Source organism: Phyllostomus discolor, chromosome 1, assembly GCF_004126475.2.
Source record: "Phyllostomus discolor isolate MPI-MPIP mPhyDis1 chromosome 1, mPhyDis1.pri.v3, whole genome shotgun sequence".
NCBI lineage: Eukaryota > Metazoa > Chordata > Mammalia > Chiroptera > Phyllostomidae > Phyllostomus > Phyllostomus discolor.
Genome location: NC_040903.2, coordinates 101,122,278 through 101,138,862, shown reverse-complemented (window position 1 = coordinate 101,138,862; position 16,585 = coordinate 101,122,278). Strand labels below are relative to the sequence as shown.

General features: G+C 37.8%; 1 pseudogene; it reads right to left on the bottom strand.

Moving 5' to 3' along the window:
- Window positions 1–14,950: 14,950 nt before the first annotated feature.
- LOC114491993 lies at window positions 14,951–15,468 on the bottom strand (annotated as a pseudogene).
- Window positions 15,469–16,585: the final 1,117 nt, after the last annotated feature.

Genomic DNA, 16,585 nt, shown 5'->3' with positions numbered 1-16,585 from the left:
GCTTGGGGTAAAATATGATGAACAGGGAGCGTGGGGCATGGGGGGCCATTCCATTTTGGATCAAAAATTGCTGAACACTCAGCATGTTGTGGTCAGATGCACTCATGACTCACCCATTGTGAAATGGGCAAATGCATCAAAAAAAAATTCTCAAAAAAGGTTCACTGAAGCCAAATGCAGCGTCTCACAACAACGCCAACTGGTACACTGACACAGATGGGTTCCTAGAGCACTCACCTAGCAGAGAAAAGCCTGTACTGCCCACTCCAAGATAATTCCAGGGTTTTTTGGGTCCCCCCTCACATAATATTCAACCAATTTCTCTAAGTGTTAATACCTTACATGAGCCTTAGTACAAACATTAAAACTGGGTAATTAACATTGCTATAATTCTATAATCTATGGATCTTATTTAGATTTTGCTAGTTATCCCACTGATTTTTAAATATTCAAACTGATTTTGTTTGATGCCTCTAGAAAAAGTTTTCTAATTTAAGAATTTTTTCCCTCAAGTGTGTTTACCAATTTAGTTGTCTGTAGTCTTAGAGCAAACACTGATGCTGGGGAAAATCTGAAATTTTCATATTAAAGCAACCTCTATAAATTGCCCAGCTTTGGTGCTGGAATGGGGAGTTTCTTTCCTCCTAACTCTAGAAAGATTGATGAGCAGCCATAACAGTGCAACAAATCCCTATATTAAAAAAATTGAACATTTTACTCCCCGGTAAGCTCTTTTCCTTATTTTATTATGTCCTCTGCTCAATTTTATATCATGTAACATGATTACCCAGAGATACATGATATTGTATTAGGTACTTAGTATGAATGACCTTACTTGGATTGGACTAATATTAACTAAAGAACATTTCCAATAATATGATGTGTAGAATTTGTATAAAAGAATAGAAGAAGGTGAAAACAATCAGATGAATAAAGAAAATGTGGCATATACATACAGTGAAACATTAGGCAAACATTAGTATTTGCATTAGTATCTGTCACATGCTACCACATAGAGGAACCTTGAGGACATTACACTAAGTGAAATGAGTCAGTCACAAAATAACAAACCTGTATGATTACACTTATATGAAGTGTCTAAAGTAGTCAAAATTATAGAAACAGAAAGTGGAAAGGTGGTTGCCAAGGACTGAGATCAGGAGGGAAGGGGAAGTTGGAGTTTAATTGATACAGAGTTTCAGTTTTGCAAGATAAAAAGTTCTAGAGATCTATTGCACAACATTGTGAATACTTAACACTACTTAACTGTACACTTAAAAATGGTTAAGACGGTAAATTTAATGTATGTGGGTTTTTAAAAATCACAATTTTAAAAAATAATAGAAAAGGTGGAAGAGGGTAAAAATATACATCAAATAAGATGGCCAAGAGCTAACAGCTGCAGAGGCTGTGATGGGTATATAAGATTCATTTTACTACTTTTATATATTTTATGAATATCTATAATAAAAAGCAAAAAGAAAGCCCCTAAAGGTATCTAATCCCTAGGAATGTTTTCTTAACACCATTTATAATCACACACCATTCTTTTTTTTTTTTTTTTTTTTTTTAAAGATTTTATTCATCCATTTTTAGGGAGGAAAGGGAGGGAGGAGAGAGAGAGAGAGAGAGAGAGAGGGAGAGAGAGAGAGAGGGAAACATCAATGTGTGGTTGCTGAGGGTTATGGTCTGCAACCCAGGAATGTACCCTGGCTGGGAATCGAACCTGGGACACTTTAGTTCCCAGCCCGCGCTCAATCCACTGAGCTACGCCAGCCAGGGCCTTTCACACACCATTCTTTATCCAAAATGAAAACAGCTTTTCTCTTATGGAACTTTGATATTTTAAATGTGAACTGTCTTAATAAAAGAAAAGAAACCTAACCTAAACAAATAAATAAACTAAAAAAAAAAAGAAACCCTGGGAGAACCTGGACAACAGAGATGACAGTAGAAAAAAATAAAAAATCATTGCAAATCCCACCCACTGCAAATATTTTGGTGTATATCCTTCCGGGATATTTAAATGAAAAATATATTTTATGTTAATGTTTGTTACTGTCAGATAAAAACAATCCATACCTACATGAAAAGTGACTTCTTCCTCATTTATCAAGAAAATCTTTCAGAGCAGATGTATAAATTATCAATTATACATTGTATATACAAAATTCTGCATTTATGTATAAGCTTTTTTTTTTTTGGAGGGAAGCCAAAGCTTTCATGAGAACCACCGTTTTATTAGAGTATACATTCTATTCAAACAAGTCTTTGCATCTAGCCATTTCTTCATCAAGGAAAAATTTGAAGGACTTTTTAAAAGCTGTAATTCAACCATGAAATTAGTAATGCACATCTTCACCAATGGAAAATAACCACTTAATGCCCAATTTTATTTGTTTCACTACCAACAATTTTTATCTTTGTCTAATAAAAGAAGCTTAGTTTTAAAAATGTTGTTAAGATTGATACCTATTTTATATAAACTTATACGTTTTTGTATATTTCAGGTGATAAAATTTTATTGTGCTTGTTCACTCATTTGTTTTTACCCTAATACTTTCATAAAATATTCCTTTAGATAGTAGTGAGTAAATGAGTTTAATAAGTGACTTGTCTTTTTCTTAAATTACTTAATTCAGTACACCTACTCTTTAGCCACACTGTTAAAATAATAAACAAATTTCATATTTAAATTCTATTCTCTTGGTAAATAAAACTGAATTCCAATATAAAATATCATTGCATAGAATTATAATACCTTGTAATGATTTATTTACGATGGTTATCTAATAATTTATCATTTCTTTCTTTCATTTAATCATTCATTCACAACATCAAAGAAGACAAAAACAGGCAAGGAAAACTTTACTAGTAGCTGAAGCTTTCCTTCAGATCCCAATGCAGAGATGCTGATAGGCTAAGACTCCCTGGGAAGTCTCCTTTTTCCAAAGTTAATAAAACATAGAGGTCCTCAAATCAAAACAATCCATATAGACTACTCTGTTCATTTCTCTGAAATTCACTGGTTTAATGAGCTTCAAGGGCAACTACCATCACCAGAAGAAAAGGAACCAGAGAATTTAGCATCCAGGGCTTTGGAGTGATGAGTGGGGGGCTTGGGAACAGGCAGGGAGAGAGGTGCCTCTTGGCTGTTCCTTACAAATCACATGGAATGTCAAAAATGCACTTTGCTGACATTTGTCAAAAGTTACCTTGACCTTGAGGCTCCCTCAGCAAAGTGGCTAGAATGTTGCCTGGAACTTGTGCAACACAGTGAAAACCAGCAGTCTGGTTTTCCTTTGAGGTGGATTAAGTTTGGGGGCACAAAGAAGACTTCCATTTTGATACCAAACTGTATTACAAGGCCACTGTAATCAAAACAGTCTGGTACTGGCATAAAAACAGGCAGATAGATCAATGGAAGAGAACAAAGAGCCCAGAAATAAACCCAAGTCTCTACAGTCAATTAACTTTTGACAAAAGAGGCAGTAGCATAAAATGGAGTAAAAATAGCCTCTTCAACAAATGGTGTTGGGAGAGCTGGACAGCTACATCCAAAAAAATGAAACAATCACCAACCTACACCATACCCCAAAATAAATTCAAGGTGGATAAAAGATTTAAATATAAGTCATGACACCATCAAAGTCCTAGAGGAGAACATAGGCAGGAAAATCTCAGATATTCCATGCAGCAATATTTCCACTGATGTGTCCCCTAGAGCAAAGGACATAAAGGAAAGAATAAACAAATGGGATCTCATCAAAATAAAAAGCTTCTGCACAGCTAAAGAAAACAGCATTAAAATGAAAAGAGAACCAACTGTATGGGAAAACATATTTGCCAATGATACCTCAGACAAGGGTTTAATCTCCAAAATATATAAAGAACTTACATGACTCCACTCTAAGAAGACAAGCAGCCCAATTAAAAAATGGGCAAAGGACTTGAACAGACACTTCTCCAAGGAGGACATACAGAGGATTCAGAGACACATGAAAAGATGCTCAGTATCGCTAGCTATCAGAGAGATGCAAATTAAAATCACAATGAGATACCACTTCACACTGGTCAGAGTGGCCATCATAAACAAAGCAACAAACAACAAGTGTTGGAGAGGTTGTGGAGAAAAGGGAATCCTAGTGTACTGTTGGTGGGACTGCAGACTGGTACAACCACTATAGAAAACAGTATGGAATTTCCTCAAAAAACTAAAAATGGAACTGCCTATTGACCCAGCAATTCCACTGCTGGGACTATATCCTAAGAACCCTGAAACACCAATCCAAAAGAACCTATGCACTCCAATGTTCATAGCAGCACAATTTACAATAGCCAAGTGCTGGAAACAGCCTAAGTGCCCATCAGTAAATGATGGATCAAAAACCTATGGTACATTTACACAATGGGATTCTATGCAGCAGAAAGAAAGAAAGAGCCCCTACCCTTTGCAACAGCATGGATGGAACTGAAAAGCATTATGCTAAGTGAAATAAGCCAGGTGGTGAAAGATAAATACCATATGATCTCACCTTTAAGTGGAACCTAATCAATAAAACAAACAAACAAACAAACAAACAAGCAAAATATAACCAAAGACACTGAAACTGAGAACAGGCTGACAGTGACCAGATGGGAGAGGGGAGGGAATTCAGAGGAAAAGTTGTGAAGCGTTTGCAGGAACAGTTACAAAGGACACATGGACAATAATGGGGGGAAGGTGGTAGAAACAGGGGAGGAAGGTGGGGAGGACTGGGGCATTGGGCTGGTGGGGGGAAGGAGACAGAAAACTGTACTTGAAAAATAATTTTAAAAAGAAGACTTACATTTTGGAGGCAGAGTTCAATGAATGTGGTAAGAAAACAAATTCCTTTGGATTAATCTCTAATGTTACTGATGTAGGAACAAGTTACTCTTAAAATTAACATTTCAAATAAGTAAATACACTTCTACTTTTTATTTTACTCCCAGCAAAAGTATGCACACCAAGCCCTCAAGAGAGGAGAGGGAAGAGATGTCAAGACCAGTAAGCACAGCAGAGGTGGGACATCTCTTTCAGCAAAATGGAGATGACTTGGCCACTGCCTTTATCATATCAGCATCCCTGAGGTGCAAGCAGAGAAACAAGAAGGACCAGTGGATATGCTGCATGATTTACATGTCCAAGTTCTGCCTGCTTTTTCCTGCCTGCAAAAAAAAAAGGGGGGGAGATGATTTTAGACAATTTTATAGAATTGGCTGAGTCAAGTGAAAAACAAAACAAAAACATACTAAAGACACCTAAAATCTTCCTTTTTAGATTTCAGCCTCTTCAGGAGCAATCAATAGGTCATAAGATTTTCTTAATGAGGAAAAACATATCTGGAGGTATGAATATTCCCCCAAACAACTTCAAACACTTTAAAAATATTTCACCTAGGAAAACAGGAAATGAGACAAATGTTTTATAAGATGTTTATGAAAAGAAAAATTGAATTTCATATCTTAACTGGAAAGAAGAAGTGAGAGTTACATGATATTTCTGTAATCAGAGAAAAAGACTCTTATCAGTATGATATCCTAGATCAGTTTTCTATTTTTGTGTAACAAAATGCCACAAATTGAAAACTCCATGGCTTAGAAAACACCATTTATTAGGTCACAGGTCTATAGGTCAGAAGTACAGGCACAGGGTGGTTGGCTTCTCTGCTCATGGTCTCACCCCAGTGACATCGAGATGTCAGCAAGGGCTGTGGTCTTATATCTGGGATCAACGTCCTTTTTGATCCCTCTTATCTGGGATCAATGTCCTCTTCCAAACGCACTGGTTTTCGACAAGATTGGTTTCCTTGCAGTTGTAGGACTGAGATTCCCATTTTCCTGTTGGCTGTGGGCGGGGACTGCGTTTAGTCACCCTTCTGCCTACACAGTTCACAAAATGAATAAACCTTTTGCTTTCTTCAGGGTCACCAGAACACATTTCTCCAAATTTCTCTTCTCAGAAAAATCCTCTGCTTTTACAAAGCTCATGAGATTTGGTTAGGCTCACGAGGAAAATCTCCCTTTCTTAAAATCAACTGTGTCATACAACATAATTTTACAAGACAGGAAAACCCGTTGGAGTCACAGTCCCAGGGTTGACGCAGGGCATGTACTCCAGGGGCTGGAGGTCTCGGTGTGCACTTTCACTACACCCATCCCTAGAGGAACAGCTGTATTTAAGGAACAGGAGGAAGAGAGGACCTTGAGGAGGAGATAGAGAAGCTCAGGCAGAGAAGTCAGAGAAGAACTGGGAAGGACTGACGAATATAATTTCCTCACATGAGAGGCAGGGAGGGTGACGATTCAGAGCATGGGCCCTGGAGCTGGGGTATGGTTCCCCCATCTGTCCACTCACCAGCTGGGTGGCCTTGGACAAGGCATTGAAACTTTACAGTTACTTACCTGAAGTTTTTGCCAATAGTAATATCTATCCTACAGCATTGTTATAAAAATTAAATGAGTAAATGTATGTAAAACTGGTAGGTAAATGTCTCAGAGAAAAAGGAGCACAATATAGGAGTTTGCCAATATTTGATAGGATTAAATTTCTTTTGTATCATACTTGTCAATCAAAAATATGATTTTCATTCTCACTGGAAAATGACAAGTTCTTTTTATATCACCAGTTCCCATCTATCACAGCCCCAGAGACACAGTAGGTGCTCACTAAAGGTTTATAGACCTAAACTAATTATGTAATCATAAACAGTACAATAATGTGTGTCCATTAAGATTGAGAATATTTTGTATGTTAAGGTTACTTTTCGATTTTTAATTCTTAATTCTTTTTATATTTTACATTGTAATAAAATATACATACCATCCAGGTTATTATTTTAATCATTTTTAAATTATATTTGGACACATGCTATTATATTAGTTTCAGTATATAACATAGTGGTTCGACATTATATAGCTATGTCCTGGTCACTACAGTAAGTCTAGTAACCATCTATCACTGTGCAAAGTTATTGCACAGTGAATGTAGTCACTGACTACATTCCTTCTGCTGTACATTACACCCCTTGTTAACCATTTTAAGCCTATGATTTAGTGGTATTAAATACATTCACATTCTTGTGCACCATCACCACTCATCAGCTCCAGAAAATCGTCATCATCCCAAACTGGCACTTTGTCCTCATGAAACAGTAACCTCCTCTTTCCTCTCTTCTATTCCCTTTAGTAACCACTATTCCACTGTCTTTCTTTATGATTTGGTTATTTTGGATACCTCATATAAGTGGAATCACATCACACTTGTCTTTTTGAGGCTGGCTTATTTCACTTAGCATAATGTCTTCAAGGTTATTCATGTTGTAGTGTGTGCCCATTAATCTGACAATGAACACCAGATTGTTTTCACCTTTAGGTTATTGCAAATGATGTTGCTAAGAACATGGGTGTGCAATATCTGTTTGAGTCCCTGCTTTCAATTCTTTTGCATATATATCCAGAAGTGGAATTGTTGGATTATATAATAATTCTATGTTTAGATGCTATGCTTATTTTAATATTATTTATTGCCCCCATTTTACTTAGTTCTGAATCTGAAAAGTTATCAGTCTGCTACACACTCTCAGTACCGCTAGACCTCTGCCCTTTATAATTTTATATACTCTTTTTAAAAAGTTATTTATTTATTTATTTTTCTTTTAAATTATTTTATTATTGTTCAAAGAACCTAACAACAAAAGAAAAAAGCAAGCAAAATAATTTTAGATACTCTTAAAGCACTAGAAGTCATTTTGGGAATAAAGCAGGATAGTGAGTAATCAGTAAAAAGTAGCTAAAATGTATCAACTTTACTCTTGCAATGGTCAATAATAAATTATGTATAAGTTAGTTGATGGCTCAAATAAATACACTTATAGCAATTGAAATTTTGTACAGTTTCACCTTGTGACTGTATATTGTGAAATTTAATAACACATATTTATTTATTTAAATTGTTGTTCAAGTACAGTTTTCTGCCTTTTACCCCCATCCCAGCCCACTCCCCTGCCCTTCCCACCTTCCTCCCATTTCCACCCCCCCTTGTTATTGTCCATGTGTCTTTTATACTTGTTCTTCACATACATTTATTTTTATTTACAAACTAGTTATTTCATAATTTACTTTTTTTTCCTGTGCTTTGTCCTCCATGTCAATACAAGTTTTGTCTTTCTCTACTGATTTGACCTCACTGGTTTTATGTATACTACCTTTGCATGCTTTCCTAAATAAAGTCCACATACCTTGACACGTTTTTCCAATGGTCTGCACTATTGGATCCCAAACATATTTTCCAAGCTTACTTCCCCCCAAATTCCAACATAACCACTGTTAACCCTGGAAGACTTGCTACAAGCACACACTTCCTAAAGTGTACATTTTGTGTTAACATACACTTTCACTCCCCCATGCACTTCTGTCTTCAGAATGTTCTTGTGCCTCCTCCTTTTTTAAGACCTTAAATGGCATCACCTCAGTAAATCCTTCTCATCCAAGGTGCATCACTGTTCACAAATCACTTTGTTAGTAACTTTAAGGGCACTGACTATTTTACTTTAGGTGAGCAATTACTTACAATGTGCTTAGTCTCCGGCTCTATTGTAATTTTCTTTAAAGCAAGGATCACATCTTAATCTCTGATTTTTATCCCCAGCTTAGTATCATAAATTTCCTGTGAAAATTACTTAAAGAAATTCATGCTGAGTGAATAGCTTTTTTTGTATGAAAAAGCCTTGTTTGGTTTGAAAAGTGTAAATGTTGGTGTAGTCTGTTCATCTTGGATACTATTTATATTGAATTCATTAAGGCAAAAGGAGCACTCAAGTTTACAATGTAATTAGATAACAAGGTTGATTAGTATGACAATATTGTTGGAAATACTTAAATCACATTGCAGTTGAATTCAACCCAGACTGGTCTTCTTTTATTTACACATGGGAATAGAGGATAGTTTCAGTGATTGAAAAATATGGCATGTTTCCAGACCAGACCTGAATGTGAGCAGGAGCTTGGAGGGGGGAGGCTGAAGTAAGAATGAGTACAATGGAGGAGAAGCAGAGGACTAAACGCACCAATATAATTGGACAATTATGAACTATTGAGTAAAGAGCCATCAGAAGGGAAGAGGTATTGAGGAACCAAAAGAAAAGAGTTCTTAGTTATTAGAATTAAATATTTGAATAAGCAATTAAGATTTTGAGGTGTTGTCTGGGAATATTTAAGTCTTAACTATACAAGTTAGCTCCACGTTTAAAAGTAACATCTAATTCAAAGCTAACATCAGTGTTAGATGTTAGTCTCATCTTTGGAAACATTATTCAATGCATGATATAAGATTATATCTGAGACTAACTCAGCATTTTCTCTTTAGCTTTACACTTACTTTGGCTCCCCTTTAATCTATGCATAGACCTAGCCCCAGCCTTGTGCCTCAGGGAGCTTTGCTCTTTGGAGTGTCTTCTTTGAAATTTTCTAAGTCTCTCTTTGCCTCTAGTCCTGTTTCTGCACTTTGGAGTGCTGTTTGTCTGCTTCTCTCTGAGCTCTGAAGATTTCTTGTACATAAGAGGTCATCCTGAGCCTCTGTTTCTGGCCCCAGTTCTTGGAAAGATGCCTGGTAAGCAGATTGCTGCACTGGTTGCCAAGGTATTTCTTTTGCAGGATCATGTGAAATTGGGCTGTCAGAATGATACTGACATACTAATTTGAGGTTCTTCTCATTCACGCTGGGCATAGGTGTAATTCAAGGCTCTGTGCTATCCAAGGTCAGCTGCCTAGGCCACGTATGGGCCCATGCATGCACTCTCACTACCTATCTTCTAACTATGGGGCCACCTCTGGGATGTAACACTCTAGTGCACTGGGGTGGCAACACGTGTGTTTATACCCCTTTCCATCGGTGCTTAGAACAGTCACTTCAACCCCTTTGTAGGTTCTATACCATGGGTCAAACAGTCCTTTGGAAGTGGCTGTACCTATAACTTCTGAGGACTCTCAAGACTATTGATTCACCACACAAATAGGCCCTTCTAATTGATATTACGTTATGTTCCCCCTGGTTGGTGTTAAGATCTCTCAGATGAGAAAAAGAACCTCCTTGGGTGAATGGAACTGTTTATTGTGTTATGCTCACAATTCTCTCCCTGCTGGTGGTGGTGTATGAGAGACAAGGTACAGTCAGTGTTAAAAAAGATACATTATAGGAATACAATCATTATGGCCTAAAGAGTTCAAGATGAAAAACAGTTGGAAGGTGTGTTGTTAATTTTATAACATTTTTAAAAAGATTTTATTTATTTATTTTGAGAGGGAGGAAAAGGGAGGGAGAAAAAGAGGGAGAGAAACATTGATATGTGAGAGAAACATCAATTGTTTGCCTTTTGAATGCCCCCAACTGGGGACCTGGACCACAACCCAAGCATGTGCCCTGACTGGGAATTGAACCAGCGACCTGTCGGTTCACAGGCCAGTCAGTGCTCAGTCCACTGAGCCACACCAGCCAGGGTGTAAAACGTCATTCTAAATGACAAATTTTATATGATCAGAAAATAAATTATTTGTGTTTTTCTGCACACTCTAAGTCAGACTTAAATTTGTGGTCATTATCAGAGACAAGCCACACAGTCTCTGAGTGGTCAGAAACCAGTATTTATAGGTAGCACAATGGATGATGCAAAGGCTAGAGTAATAATGTAACAAGATAAGTGGTAGTAAGGTATTGTACAGGCTAGAAGATTTATATTATTTTAATACAAATATGTTACAAGTGCCATGGTATGATGAGTAATAACAGTGTTTCTACCTTTTCTTGTGGTGAAAGACATGGAATTATTAAGAAATGGCTCATTTGATAAAAATAAAAAAACAGAAATGATTTCTAGAACAGCCAATACAATGTGGTACCTGGATATCAAAAAGAATCTTTACATGTTCTGATTAGACAATAATAAATAAATCTTCCATTATTATAAATCTTCATCAATAAATGTCTATACCTCACATGGATCTATTACAAAATACATTTTTAATCAACTTATTTATATAGACAGGAGCCCCACAAGAAATATTTGCACAGGGCCCTGCATACCCTACAGGTATTTCTTGAACTGGAATTTTCGTGGGACTCTTGGGGAGAATTATGAGGTGGAGATTATCACAGTAAAACATTTAGACACTCAGCTGGAATTTACACTTAAAATATGCAGAAAAAGTGGGCAAAGAGAGCTCAATATTTGTGATCCCAATAATTTCTCTGAGTTTCCCTCACAAAGAATAAAATAAAAATTGAATTAAAAGGAAAATTTTTACACTTCACATTTAATGCTGGGATTCAGTTTGAGAGGCTTTTGTTGTTGTTAGAATGTATATAAAAGTAGAATATTTTGTAGTTGGCTGTGTATGTAGTTGCCCAATAGTGTAAAACTAAAATGAATATGTTCAAGTACATTTTGTTGTTATTATTTTTCAAAATAATGTGTTATTTTTCAATTACAGTTGGCATATAATATTTTACATTAGTTTCAGGTGTACAACATAGTGATTAGACATTGTATATCTTACAAAGTGATCACTCCAATACATCTAGTACCTATCTGACACCGTTCGTAATTATTACAATATTATTGACTATATTCCTTATGCTGTACTTTGCATGCCCATGGCTGTTTGGTAACTACCAATTTGTACTTTTTAATCCCTCCCCGTTGGATGCATTCCCTCCAATCCCCCTCCCACTAGCAACAACCATCAAAATGTTTTCTGTATCTCCAAGTTTGTTTCTCTTTTGTTTGTTTATTTTGTTTTTCAGATTCCACATATAAGTGAAATCATATGACATTTGTCTTTCTCTGTGTGGCTTATTTCACTCAACACAGTACCCTCTAGGTCCATCTATGTTGTTGCAAATGACAAGACTTCATTCTTTTTTTTTTATGACTGAGTTATATTCTTTTATTATATATCATGTCTTCTTTATCCACTCATCTACTGATAAACACCTAGGTTGCTTCCACATCTTGGCTATTGTAAATAATGCTACAATGAACATATGGATGCATCTGTCTTTTCAAAGTAGCATTTTGGGTTTCTTTGGATAAATACCCAGAAGTGGAATTACTAGGTCCTTTTTTGTCTCTTGTTACAGCCTTTGTTTTAATGTTTGTTTTTGTCTGGTGTAAGTATCACTAACCCAGCTTTTTGAAAAATTTAGTTTCTATTTTCATGAAACAGCTTTTCCATCCCTTACTTTCAGTGTGTGTGTATCTTTTGACTTGAACTGAGTTGTTTGTAGACAACATATGTAAGTAAAGGTCTTGTTTTCTTATCCATTTGGCCACCCTATGTCTTTGGATTGAAACATTTAATCCATTTACACTTAAAGTAATTGTCCATAGATTGTAGTTACTGCCATTTTTAAAAAGATTTTATTTATTTATTTTTAGAAAGAGGGGAATGGAGGGAGAAACAGAAGGAGAGAAACATTGATGTGTGGGAGATAATTTTTTTCTAAGTTTCAAATTTAATTCATAACCTACCAAAACAATACTGATTATTCATATCTTTACATTTTAAATTTTGTGCAAAGGCAAAGTTCCCTGAGACTCTCCCAAACAAGGAGAGAGACTTGACCCTCTTCTACTTTAAATCCTACTATGTACCCAAAACATTTCTCCCATAGAACCTATAGTAGTTTATTGCTCTGACGACAGGTCTGCTCCAAAAGGTAACTATATGGTCCTCAAAAGTAAGAATGCCACCTAACTCATCTTCTTTCTTCTTATCACCTGAGCCTAACACTGTGAGACATACAATAGCACATAACTATCTGAGAATGTTAGAAGGGGAGTAGGTTATGAACAAAGTGTAAGAAAAAGATCTGAGGATTGTAAGGTTGCCACCCAGTGTGTCAATCTACAGCCCAATGATGTGTTATTAAGAACCACATTATTTTAAAAATAAGAGTGAGAATCAACAAACATGTGAGACCAAAAATACTTACAGGGTTTGATTACAAAGCAATGAGTTCAGCTTCTGTAATTCGTCTATCATCCCAACTTGACAGTTTAGATGAACAATTATTCTTCCGAAATAAACCTTTATTGACCTTCGCCTGGCATTTCATTGGGGGAGAAATTACTCAGATTTCTTTATTTACATATATATTTTATTGATTATGCTATAACAGTTGTCCCATTTCCCCCCTTCGCTCCCCTTCACCCTGTACACCCTCTCCAACCCATATCCCCCCTTTAGTCATGTCCGTGTGTCATACTTATAAGTTCTTTAGCTTCTACATTTCCCATACTATTCTTACCCTCCCCCTATCTATTTTCAACCTACAATCTATGCTACTTATTCTCTGTACCTTTTCCTCCTCTCTCCTCCTCCCACTCCCCTGTTGCTAACCCTCCATGTGATCTCCATTTCTGTGGTTCTGTTCCTGTTCTAGTTGTTTGCTTAGTTTCTTTTGGTTTTGCTTTAGGTGTGGTTGTTAATAATTGTGAGTTTGCTGTCCTTCTGCTATACATGTTTTGTCTTTGTCTTCTTTTCTTAGATAAGTCCCTTTAACATTTCATAAAATAAGGGCTTGGTGATGATGAACTCCTTTAACTTGACCTTATCTGAGAAGCACTTTATCTGCCCTTCCATTCTAAATGAAAGCTTTGCTGGATAGAGTAGTCTGGGATATAGGTCCTTGTCTTTCATAACTTGGAATACTTCTCTCCAGCCCCTTCTTGCCTGTAAGGTCTCTTTTGAGAAATCAGCTGACAGTCTGATGGGAACTCCTTTGTAGGTGACTGTCCCCTTATCTCTTGCTGTTTCTAGGATTCTCTCCTTCATTTTTACCTTGGCTAATGTAATTATGATGTGTGTTGGTGTGTTTCTTCATGGGTCCAACTTCTTTGGGGCTCTCTGAGCTTCCTGGATTTCCTGGAAGTCTATTTCCTTTGTAAGAGTGGGGAAGTTCTACTTTATTATTTGTTTAAATACATGTTCAATCTGTTGCTTTTCCTCTTCCCATTCTGGTAACCCTATAATTTGGATGTTGGAACGTTTAAAGATGTCCTGGAGGTTCCTAAGCTTCTTGGTTTTTTTGAATTCTTATTTCTCCATTCTTTCCTGTTTGGTTGTTTTTTTCTTCCTTCTGGTCCACTGTATTGTTTTGAGTCCCAGTTTCCTTCCCATCACTATTGGTTCTCCGTGCATCTTCCTTCAACTCTTTTATGGTAACCTGCATTTTTTCATCTAATTTGCGCCCAAAATCAACCAATTCTGTGAGCTTCCTGATCACCAGTGTTTTGAACTGTGCATCTGATAGATTGGCTATCTCTTGGTTCGCTCAAAAGGATGAGTCTTGGGGCATTGATCTGTTCTTCTGTTTGAGACATGTCTCTCTCTCTCTTTTTTTTTTTTTTTCAGTCTGGTCGCTCCTGTTACGGTGAGGGGCAGAGCCTTAGGTGTTCACCGGGGCTGGGCACCCCAGTAACTAGATTGTGTCGTTATATGTGGGGGCGGGGGCAGGAGGGAACAATGGTGGTAGCTCCATTCTCCTGGGACCTCAGTCCTTTCTCTGTGATCCTGGGTTGCTCGCTCTGCCCTGGTTCACAATTGCCGCCTCACTGGGTCCGCCAGCTGCCACTTGCATACTCAGGGTCCACCTGCTGAGATCTTGTGTACCCCAGATGCCTTACGTGCTGCCGGTTGCCTTATGCACCCAGTTCTCCCTGTTCTGCAGCTGCTCCTCTCTGCTCCTCCTACTGGTCTGGATGAACGGGTCTACTTCAACTTCTTGGCTGTCTGACTTCCATTCAGATAAATTCTCTGTCAGTTCTGGGTGTTATTCTGCCTCTAAATTGTTGTTGTTCTAATCTTGGTTGTGCATGGAGGTACGGTGGTCCACCTATGCCTCCATCTTGCCAGAAGTCCTCGAAATTACTCAGATTTCAATCCTCTGCTTTTGTGCATCTCTTGTAAAATACTCAATGGCCAGGGTGGGCAGAATCATGAATTGTAATAGAGAAGACCATATTTCCCCAGCTCCTTTGAATCTAATTTTTGTTTTATGTATGCACCATTTGCTGCCTTTAGGACATCATTTCTCAAAATAAAAACATATCTTTCCAGATCAAATGCCATGTCAGAGTGGGCAGCTGCAAAGGCCCCAATAATCATTGCAAATATAGTCATCTTAATACTCCAAGAAAAAGTCACCTTGAGTAAAACTCCTTCAGCAAACATTGTAAACAAGATCAAGAACCTTCTCAGAACTGTAAACATTGCCAAGTTCAGTTACTTTGTGCTGAGCAGTCCTGGGATTTGGCTCAAAAAATATAGCAGAAGTAGTGGAAACACCTTTCAAGGTACATTGCTGTCAAGGTCAGGAAACTTGACTACTCTGAGTGCCTGTCCCACCCAGAGAACTGCCACTGTAGCCACCATCTGGAGGGAGGCAGAGAAACATCGGTGTGTGGTTGCCTTTCCCACACCCCCAACGGAGCACCTGGCCCACAATCCAAGCATGTGCCCTGACTGGAAATCGAACCAGGGACCTTTTGGTTCGCAGGCTGGTGCTAAATCCACTGAGCTACACCAGCCAGGACTAGTTACTGCCGTTTTATTATGTGTATTTTTTTATCTCTTTCTTCTTAAAGAAGACCCTTTAACATTTCTTATGATACTGCTTTGCTGGTGATGAACTCATAACTTTTTCTTATCTGGCAATCAAGGACATTTTAAGCTATAAAACATAGTGTTGAGATTTCATGATTGTAAATCTGTATAAATATTTGGCTCATGAAGTTAGACAAATAAAATTTTTATCAAAGGAAAACAAGTTCTTGTAGTGTCACAAGGAAAAGATTGTCCAGAGATACACACAAGGAGAATGGGTTTCTGTGGTAGACTTTATTGATAATGTACAGTTAAGGGGGTTCCCCTCATGACTTCCCAATGTTCCATTTCTGTCTGTCTCACCACGGAAAAGTTCCAATCTTATCTTCAGCAAGGCCAAGACAAAAAGACAGTGTCCAGAGTTTCTGCTTCATATTAAAGTCCAGCCCAGTCCAGTCCAGCATCCAGCTAGCTTAGGGTATGTTTCTAGCTGCCGTTCATTTCAGTGCAGCGCTGTGCTGCGGTATTCAGGCACCATCCTGGACCCCATATGTAGAATCCCCATGGCCATGGGCCACGTGGCTGCTAAGGTCACATGGTTATGGATAGAGGATGGGTGAGTGCACAGGGCAAGTGAAGGTCAGGAGCAACGGGGAGGGTGGCACGGAGATAGATGGAGAAAGATTCTTTGTTCCTCTGGGAGTATATTAGTTTGGGCCTGGGACAGACCAGGTGCTTTTTCAAAATGACCAATCAACTTTCCAGGCTTTCACAGGCTTTGGATGGGTCCACACCCTCTAGTTAGACTGGCAGTCTTCTATGGTCCAGCACCCCACGTCCCGCCAACCCCCTAGCAATTCAGTACCAGAAAGGGGAAGGAAGAGTGTTAATCCCCTTGGTGGAGCACAGCACTGTGGTCCCCTGGAGTATGAAAAGCTGTAGGTTCCTGGCTAAACAAGCA